We start from the raw sequence: 10,447 nt of genomic DNA, 5'->3' as shown, positions 1-10,447 counted from the left end.
CCCTTATCTGCTGACCCTGAAGCTAATGGGGCAGACCGCTGGGTCCCATGGAACCCTAGCCTGGCCTCTCCTCTCCAGCCGGTCCCATGACTCCTAAATTCGGCCTGAGCAGAAGACGGAACTCTGGGAGTTTGAGGTGAGCCTGCAGCTTCTATCAACTTCTGTTTTATGGAACCATAGCACCATAGATAACAGAGTTGATGGACCAGCTCACCCTCGTTTTCTTTCAAATTCAGTCTCCGTTTAAAAACACTTATTTTTATTTTATTGCTATAGCAATCCATGTTCATTGCATAACACGAAGAAGATGCAGAAAAATGTAAAGAATCACATGGCAGCTAGCTGTAATCCCGCAGCCCGGGAACAGCCGTTCTGAGCAGTGGGCCTCCTTCTCTGCCGTCCTTCCTCCGTTCGCCTCCCATCCCCACGCCCGTCTCTGTGAGATGTTTATATGATTGAAATCATGTTGCATGTATAATTTTGCATTCCAGTTTTCTACCCTCGTAAAACCAGTACCAATTTCTCACACCATTAAACCTCTTTATAAAAATTTATCGATATAGGAAAACACCTCAAAATGATATTAAGGGGAGAATAGCAGGATTCTAATTCATAAGTTCAATACATGTTCAGTTGTGTTAGATAAACACACATGCATACATGCAGGTGCACACACTCAAAAAATACCACCCAGGATGGAAGGGCATCCTCCAAGACGTTAATAGACGCTATCTCTGGGGGGTGGGTCTCATTTTCTTCCTGGCATCTTTCTGTAGTTTCCACATTTTCAATAGTGAATTTTTATAATGAAAAAATTTTGCATAGTAACATAATATTCCAAGGTATGGACACAAGGTTGTTTATTTAATTATTACCTTATTGAGGACCTTTGGGTAACTTCTACATTTTTACAATTACAGATAAATGTTCATTTATTTGTTCCACCGTCATTTGAGTCCAGGCTGCACCGTGTAGCGTGGTACGATCTCTGTGCATGATATGCAACGCCTGTCATCTTACATATGAGGAAACTCAAGAGCAAAGAAATCACTGAGCTAGTCGGGGGCAGAGATGGGTCTGTGCATTCAGGTCTTTCAATTCTGAGGCTTATATTTGCCAGACTGCCTCCTCCAAGTCTCCTGTCCCCCTCTCCCAGATGGTGGCAAATCAGGGGTGTACTGAGTCACAGACCTTTCTCTCCCCAACTTCATTGAGATATGATTGACAGATAACATTATATATGTTTAATGAGATAAAACATTGTATGTGTCCACTGTGATGGTCTGATACATGTACATATTGTGAAATGATTAGCACTCGAGGTTAGTTAGCACATCCGTCAGCTCACAGAGTTACCTGGTGGTGGTGGTGCTGAGAACATTTAAGATTTACTCTCTTAGTCCAGCTGGTGTGGCTCAGTGATTGAGCATTGACCCCTGCACCAAGAGGTCGCCAGTTCGATTCCTGGTCGGGACACATGCCCAGGCTGTGGGCCTGATCCCCAGTGGGGGGCATGCAGGAGGCAGCCAATCGATGTTCTCTGTCATTGATGTTTCTGTCTCTCTCTCTCCCTCTCACTTCCTCTCTCTCTGAAAACAATAAAGGAAAAGTAAATAAAATCTTAAAAAAATGATTTCCTGTCTAAGCAATTTTCAAGTATATAATACAGTCTTGTCAATTACAGTTACCATGCTGAATATTACATCCCCAAAGCTTATTATTCATCTTATAACTGAAACGTTCCCCTTTGACTGACATCTCCGCATTTTCTTCACCCCACCCCGGCCCCTGTCAACCACCACTATTTCTAAAAGTTGGCTTTTTTAGAGTCCATAATAACCGAGATCATACAATATTTGTCTTTCTTTGTCTGACTGATTTCACTGAGCACATGCCCTCAAGTGGCATCATGTTGTCGCAAGTGGCAGGCCTAACTTATTGTTATGGCTGCGCCATATTCCACTGTGTGTAGATCGCATTTTACCCATGCATTCGCCCACCGGCGGACACTTCGGTTGTCCCCATGTCGTGGCTGTTGTGAATCCTGCTGCAATGAACGTGGGACTGCCGGTATCTCTCCAAGACAGTGAGTTTATTTTCTTTGGATATATACTCAGAAGGAGGGGCGGGGGTCACGGGATCATGGGGTAATTCTATTTTTATTTTTGGGGAAACCTTCATACTCGTTTCCGTAGCACCCGTACCATTTTGCATTCCCACCAACAATGCACAAGGATTTCCTTTCCTTCACATCCTCACCAGCACTTACTCTGGTCTCTTTGATACTAGGCATCCTGATGGGTGTGGAGTGATAACAGATCTCCTTGAACAGCGTGGGGCACGGTGCCTACCTGCTTCCGTCGACTGCCTGGTGGCCTCCTTCCTCCGTCTGCATCCGATGAAGGTTTCAGAGCCTGTGTTCTTCAGCCACTGACGCTGTCCTCATGGGAAGTTGTCCACGTCCGGCTGAGACGGTTCTTCCTCTCCAGCGTGGTGCCACTCGAGATGACGCATTCGGAGGCCAGCTCAAATGTCACCTCCTCTCGGAAGTTTTCCAGGTGCCCTCAGACAAAGTTCACAGGGCTCTTTATGTTTCCCTGGGGCTTTGTTTATGGCCCCATTAAAAATCAGACCTCACTACACCATGGCTTTTTATGGACTTCCTCGTCTCATGGAATAAATTATTAGCTCCTGAAGTCCAGGACCACATGTCATCCCCTCCACGGCCTTGACCCTTTGCGTCTGTTTCTCCGTCGAGCCACTTCATCTCGACTGCTCCCACCGTTTCTGCCTTCCATCATCTCCCGCCTGGAACGCTACATCCGTGTCCCGGCGGGACTTCCTGCTTCCGTCCTTGTGCTCCTTACAATCCGTTTTCTATAGAACAATGAAAGTGATTGTTTGAAATCACAAACCAGATATGCCCAATAGCCCAACACGGTCTGTCCCCTGCCAACCTCCCTGACATCATCCCAGTAAACGACCTCCCTTAGTCACTAGGCTCTCCTCTCTCTGGTCCCTCAAAAATCACTTGTTTATTACATTATTCCGAGTGGTAGATTGGATTATTTCTCATCAACTGTTCACTCCCTTCCCTCTCCATTTGTGGGGGGTGTTGACTTCCTTATCCCATGATTTTGAGCTTGGCCTTATGACTTGTTTTGGCCAGTAGGATATTAGTGAGCAGAGATTTGAAATATGACTACGTTTTGGGCTCACACTCTTCACTTCTGCTATGGCCACGGAAGCAACATGCCTTGGGCCATCTGCTGGTGCCAGAAGAATGAGAGATGCGCAGAACCAACCTGGACTGTTGGCCCATTGCTGGCCGAGAGCCCAGCCCTGCCCAGATCAGCCAAGCCCTAGCCAACCCTCACTGCATGAGCAGATGTAAATGTCATTGTAAGTCACTGGTTGTACGCCACATAGCATAGCCAGGGCATGACTGACTGACACGTTCCATTCTACTCTCTTCATAGTCATTGCTTTTGAAATTTATTCTTTTCTCACTGGGGCTTAGTTGCCATGAGAAAAGAGACAATGCCCACAATTTGTCCACCCTGTGATGTCAGCACTGAGCATAGAGTAGGTACCAAATGAATATTTACTGAATACAGACTGACTGACTGCCCCCAGAATACTTAGCACAATACCGGTACCCAATCCGTATCTGCTGGGCGGAGTTGTTGGACCACCCAAATCAGTGTGTGTTACGTCCTGACAAACAAAGCTCTGAGCTCACGTTGTCACATGGGCCCAAAATGGTTAGTGGTGACACTTCTCTTGCCTCCGCGCGAGGTTACACACACTGGAAACAGATGATGTGTCAACTCAGTAATTTAAACAACGAATCTGCACTCGCTTAAAGATGAACTTGTTTGGGAGAAAAATGAGAAAAATGCTTGTGATCGTCCAACAGGTCTCCGGATAAGTGCATCGATTTCGGTTCTTGGCAGGTCCAACTCACATAATAAAAGAAAACTGCTGAGGTCAGCAGTAGAGGGAAGCCACACTTCTTATTTTCACCAACACAGTTTGGGGGGGAGGTGGTAATCATATCTATTAGCACGGGTGACACCACCGTGGGCCCGGCAGAAAAATGAGCCATCCCACGTTGCAAAATGAACAAAGTGGAGATCGATAAATCATAACATTAGTTGAGACATCATCTATCTTTCGTGGCTTTCCCTTGATTCCTGCCACGGTCCCTCCGGACACTAATTCGTTTACTGCATCTCATCGTTGGGAAAACACGTCGTGCTCTGGAGGCCGCTTTCTCGTGAGGGGAACCGGGGCAATAACACGTGTCATTAATTAGGCAGGATTGGGAGTTTCAATCCAAACTTGGGTCCCCGCTGACTTCCATACATTGAGTTGAGGACTGCTTCTGTGTCTTACTTCATCAGAAAGAGTGTGGCTGGAATATGCCCCGAGAGGGAGAGAGCGGGACCTGTCCGCTCACCCCGGAGAAGCAGTACATTTGCGGACAAACCAGGTGTCAGGCCCGATACAGTCCGAGTTGTGTAAAGATTAGTTCCATTATCTGCAGGTAACTGAATTAGGTGTAGGGATCTGGAGGGTGTGGAATTTGGGATCACCCAGGGGCCATATCCTTGATTCTAAGACAAACACTGAGCAGATTTTGAAGGTTTCTAAAATCATGCTGTAGTTTTCATCTGATCTGTGCACCCTTAGTGTTGGCTTATTGCTACACCAAAAGAATCCTAGAATCAAGGAAACACTGTAGTCATTGGACCGAGTGTTACCAGACGCTGGAGGTTCCACCACATACACTCAGCGGGTTAAGACGGGCTCGCTCTCGCTGTGACTGGGAGTTGGCTGGGCTCAGCTGGCAGACGGCAGGCCGGGCGCCAGTTCTTGGGCGATCGACGGGCCGCAGCAGTCCACGCGGTGGTTCAGGTTAGCGAACTGGCCTAGCCGTCGACTAGGCGCTCAGGGGATCGCCGCGGTTCTCTGCCACGTGTTTTCTCTGTGTGGCCGGGGTTTCTCCCGCAGGCGGCTGGGTTTTCAGGGGCAACTTACGTAACCTTGGTACGCTTGTCAAAACGAAGACCAATAGAGTACTATCAGCACAACTACAGACTTCATTCAGATTTCAACAGTTTTTCCACAGATGTCCCATTTTTGGAACCAGGTTCCAATCCATGACACCACATTGCATTTTGTAGCTAGTTTTACTACTGTTTTCAGAATTCTCTATAGACTAAGCAGCTGATTGGCCGCGTCAGGCTGGGCGGACCACTCCCCGCGCCTCCCTTCTTGCTCCGCCCCCATCTTTGCCTCAGAGGAACCCCACTTCCTCTCCTATGATGGCTGTCCCCTCTCCCCATCTAAGGGGGCTGTTTCCTGCTGGTTCAGCTTTCCATTTTTTCATTTCGCGAATATGAATAAACATATATTCCCATCTCTTTCCTACGCAAAGCTATATACTCCTTTTTAACCCTTGCTAATTTCGTTTAAAAGCTATAATTTGGAGACCACTCTGTATGGGAGCACAGGGCTCCTCGTTCCTGTGTGACCACGCAGCGCTCTGCTGCTCGGATGTGCCGTGGTTTACTGAACCGTGTCCCTGCTGCTGGACACTGGAGTGTTTCTGTTTATTGGGTTTTACAGCACTGTAATGAACCAGTTGTGGTCCTTTTAGGGGAAAAGATGAGACTGGGAGGGAGAAAAGTGATAATCATTTGAAAAATCATAAAGAGCCTGGCCGGTGTGGCTCAGTGGTTGAGTGTGGACCCGTGCACCAAGAGGTCGCCGGTTCGATTCTCGGTTAAGACACCTGCCCAGGTTGTGGGCCCGATCCCCAGTGGGGGGCATGCAGGAGGCAGCCAGTCAATGTTCTCTCTCATTGATGTTTCTCTCTCTCTCTCTCTCTTTCCCCCTTCCTCTCTCTCTAAAATCAATAAAGAAAAAATATTAAAAAAAGAAAAAACATAAAGAAAGGAGCCAAGGTGCTCTTTCTATGGAAACCTGGGACCTCCAAAACGTACCTTTCTAGGGACTGCCCTTTTGCAATGGCCTTGACTGGCAGGCAGGTTTTGAAGATGTATCCTTGGAGATAAGCAAGGGGCCCTATAGATGGGGCATCAAGATTTGTACTTGAACTTGCTTTGCAACAGTTGCTGGGGAAAAAAAATTATGCCAGCTCAGGAAATGGACTCCAGTCAATAAGGCCTTCAGTACAAGTATTCTCTTGGAATAATTTATTAACTCCCTGCAGACCTGTGGTCAGGCACAATTAGAATCTTCTCCCACAGAGGCTGAGTGCCATTTGACAGGCTGGGGCTACGGCCTGCAGAGTGGAATTGAGGAGGCCCAGGGGACGTCTGCAGGCCGAGCCAGGGCATGATGACATGGAGGACACAGCTCAGCGTCAGGGGTGTGTGTGTGGGGGGGGCAGGCCTGGGTTTGAATCTTCACTCTGTTAGGTTTCCAGCTGGAGTCTAAAAAACTATCTTTTTGAGCCTCAGTTTCCCCATTTGTTAGATGGGGATAAGGAGATTGTCCTGAGGTTTAAGTGAGCTCACATATATAAAGCTCTTGGCATAATATACACAACATACGGCAGATAATTTGGGAAGAAGTTTCAACTCCACGGAGCACAAACATGGAAGAGATCTTTTCTTTTTAACATTCTTTTATCAACTGAGTGTTAAATCTCGACTCCACTGGGTGGACGATCCCTTAACTTTCTGATTGCTTTAATCTGTTAAAACTCTCCGCCAGGTCCAGTTTAAAGCTCCTGTTTTAAGAGCCTATGAAAAGTTCTCTCTTTTTCCGTTGACAGGGACCTGAAGAGGCAGCGGTGGTGTGTGTGTGTGTGTGTGTGTGTGTGTGTGTTTAGTTCTTTCACCCTCACCCCCTTTCTTGATGAGTTGAGTTGGAGGGGAGGGAGAGAGGAAGGGGGAGGCATATCCCTTGCTTAACTTGGAGGGACTATAACTGTAAGATAGCATTGCTTTTTTTTTTTCTTAAGTTAAAACTATAATTATTTATTATTTGTAAGTAAAGAAGTTAAGGTTGCTCTTTCCTTTAAAAACACCCCATAAAACCTGACATTCCAAGGCATGAGAGCTGAGCCCCTCCGGGCGCTGAGCCAGTAGACACAGTGCTGAGGCCGGGGAGCTCGGGTGGCGGCTGTCTTTAAACCTGACCGGAGGGAGCACTTTATTCCCTAGGTGGTCTTCAACTCCTCCCAGCCCAATCTGATGGTTGGGAACCTCATCTTCTGGCTCCGGATCCTTTCTGGAGTCCCCGTGGGGTGAAGCGGCCACGGTGGGCAGAGGGCTGCCCGGAACCTCACAACACGGAGACTCTTCTTATCAGCCAGTAGCAGTGGGTCTCGGGGGAGGGCCCGTGGAAGAGGCCCAGGTGCAGCTGAGCATGTGAGGGGCCCCGAGACCGCGGGTACATGTCTCTGACGTCGGTGAGACAGTAGATGGTGGTGATGGCCCATTGGCAGCAGAAGCCGTAGCCTCTGGGTTGTTCGTTCATCTCTATGTGTGTCCTGTGTCGTGTTAAAGAGATGTCATGGAATATTGTGTGGTCTTCGTACTGTTCTGCATAATGAAAATAGTGACCGGCTCTGTTCTCGGCTGTTCTGAAAGCGCCACTCAGTGGCTTTCCCGGCCCAAACCCGCGGCTCCTTTGCCCTTCCCCGCGGCGACCAGGACACCGACTGATCTCTTTCTTCCCACTTTCGTCGTCATATTGAAAACATTTCTTACCTCAAGTATCCTGGTATGGAACTCATCAGGCTTGTCCACTGGGACCGGTGGGGAGGGCCCAGCCTTCCGAACCATGTCTCCTCTCCAGCCCCGCCGCCCCTGACCTTCCTCTTCCTCGTCTGGTCTCGCTCTCCCCTCTGCTGGATCGTGTCAGCTTCACCTTCTGTCCTTCCTTGCTCCTCCGGGCAGCGGTTTGCGCAGCTCCATCCCCCATAAGAGGGGCGTTCAGACCAGGCAGCAGGAGGCCACCTGCCCTTCGCTGGTCATCTGACCCCTGTGCGAAACCTTTCTTCTCCCCGCACCCTCTCTTAAGTTTTATTGCCTCCTCCTTTTTTTCCTCCCGTGCAGCATCATTCTCGGCTAAAGCACCTTTGCGCAGCCCCTCAGCTGTGGGTTTAGTGGAGAGACGGGAGGACCACACCGCTGGCCGGCGGGTTGCGGGAGGACCACACCGCTGGCCGGCGGGTTGCGGGGAGAAGAAAGCCAGCATTGTTTCCCTAGCGCACCGATCAAGGGCTGCGACGTTGTCTCTGGGTCCTGGAGGAGACACAGGGCCCTTGCTGAGGACGGTCTTCACCGCCCACGTGCAGGCTGCTGGAAAGGTGTTTAAGTGAAGCTGCCTGGGCATAAACGACCCTCCAGCACCCCGCGCAGGGCAGGGAGGCTGCTGTGCCGCCGCCGCCTGGGGCGCAGCGCTTCTGACCTCACTCTGGAGACCGGATCTGTCTGCCGCACAGGACTTTTTTTTTATTTTTTTATTTTTTTTTATCCTCACCCGAGGACATTTTTCCATTTTTTGTTCAGGTAGAGTGGGAGGGAGAGAGAGGAACAGAGAGAGAGAGAGAGAGAAACATCGATGTGAAGGGACACATCGAGTGGCTGCCACCCGCACAACCGACCAGGGCCGGGGACAAACTGCAACCAAGGTACATGCCCTTAGCGGGAACCGAACCCGGGTCTCTCGGGACCGCAGGCCGACACTCTAACCGCTGAGCCAAACCGGCCAGGGCTGCGGCACAGGACTTTTGCATCAGCCCACACAAACCCTATCTGACCAGTCTGCTCTCTGAGTTCAAAGCCAAATGGTAATAGCTCTCATTCATTAAACACTGACTCCATGTCAGGGGCTGTGCTAAGTACTTTATATGCCATACCTTTTTCAATCCTAACAACAGCTCTCGGGTTGGTAAGTGTTATTATGTCCATCGCACAGGTGAGGCTGAGTGCCTTCCCGGAGTCACACAGTGGGAGCTGCATGGGACCCAGGCCCACCGACCTTGTAGTCTAACCATCTTGTTACATGGGGGGTTGAGGTGTTGATTTCTGAGCGGTCAAACCAGAGTCCCCAGGCCAGTCACCCAGTCTCGCTGGGTCAGAAATGGATCCATGTGCAAGAATGAGAAACCGAGAGAGTTTTTGGACCCATTTCTGGGGGGTCTGAGGTGGTCAGAAAGAATCCCGCCGTATGCAGGAGGGTGGATACTACGCAAGGGCTCGGACTAGAAGACCTGTCACTAGTTTGAGGTCCTCTGACGGGTCTGATCGGACGAAGGTCATTGAGAGCATCTGAATCCATAGACTGTCTAACTCAGTCCATTGATTGTCCAGTTTTGCAAGCATTTGGACTTTTCAGCATTTTGCTGAAACGCCTTGAGTTGCTTAGGTTCCCAATCAAATACCGACTGACACATTTGCATCAAGTGTCTTTAAGTGCCCAGGTCTGGTGGTCAGTTAGGGGGACATGTGTGCTGTCGTCAAGGAGTTACTACCTAGATCAGTGGAAGACTTAGCCTGGAACCATTTGCTCCATCTTAGCCCTGAAAAAGATTGTTTACATTTGTTTATCCTTTCACTTTGCACTGGGGAGATGTTTTAGTTAGCTAGTCCCAGAATAATGCTGCGTAACAAACCTCCCCCCATCCACGGTGAACATGTACTTGGCTTGTACATGGCTCGAAGGAGACAGCTGGGGAGGTTCTGCTGCACTAAGCCGAGCTTGCTCATGCCCCTGTAGCTCTCCAGGGGATCTGCTGGGCCTGGCAGGGCTCAGCTGGGTGGTTCTGCAACAGGTACCAGGTTTGTGGGTTAACTTGAGTCAGCTTGGCTCCACGTGTCTCTCACCGTGTGGGACTAGGGGCTAGCCAGGACATGTCCTTCTCATGGTGATGGCAGAGAGGCAAGAAAGCACATCCAGGTGCACAGCCCTTCTAAGGCTCCTGCTTGCATCATATCTGTTTTCATCCCATTGATCAAAGAAAGTCATATGGCCTAGTCCAAACTCAGTGAGTGGGAGGAACTACCAAGTTACATGGCAAAGAGAATGAGGTCAGGGATGGGGGAGAATAACTCAGAGAAAGTTATAAGAAAGTCATAAAAGACTCTTGGTATGTTGACACTTTTGAGAGGGTTGCCTATTTCCCCTGCACCCCCAGTGCCTGTCATGTCTCTGCACCAGAGAAAACTGTGCTTCCCTTGAGCAACTGGGTTATTTTTGTTGGCCGAATGCCATGAATCTCATGTTTCCCTCTTTGCTGTGGCCAGCAGGAAGCCCAGAGTCCAATTTCAGCTCCTGCCTACCTGGGACTGTAATCACCATTCTGGATGCTTACCTGATCCCAACTTACCTATGGCTTTATCTTCTTTTCCTTCTAAGACACTGTCATTAATTTTTCCTGTTGTATTGCATAGGTTTTTGTCAG

At 49.1% G+C, this 10,447-nt stretch overlaps 1 pseudogene; it reads right to left on the bottom strand.

The window, feature by feature from the left end:
* Window positions 1-6,107: 6,107 nt before the first annotated feature.
* Window positions 6,108-9,752, bottom strand: LOC118642123 (annotated as a pseudogene).
* Between the last annotated feature and the right edge of the window lie 695 nt (window positions 9,753-10,447).

Source organism: Molossus molossus, unplaced genomic scaffold, assembly GCF_014108415.1.
Source record: "Molossus molossus isolate mMolMol1 unplaced genomic scaffold, mMolMol1.p scaffold_m16_p_3, whole genome shotgun sequence".
NCBI lineage: Eukaryota > Metazoa > Chordata > Mammalia > Chiroptera > Molossidae > Molossus > Molossus molossus.
The sequence above is the reverse complement of the archived record's forward strand: the minus strand, read 5'-3'. Positions and strand labels throughout refer to the sequence as shown.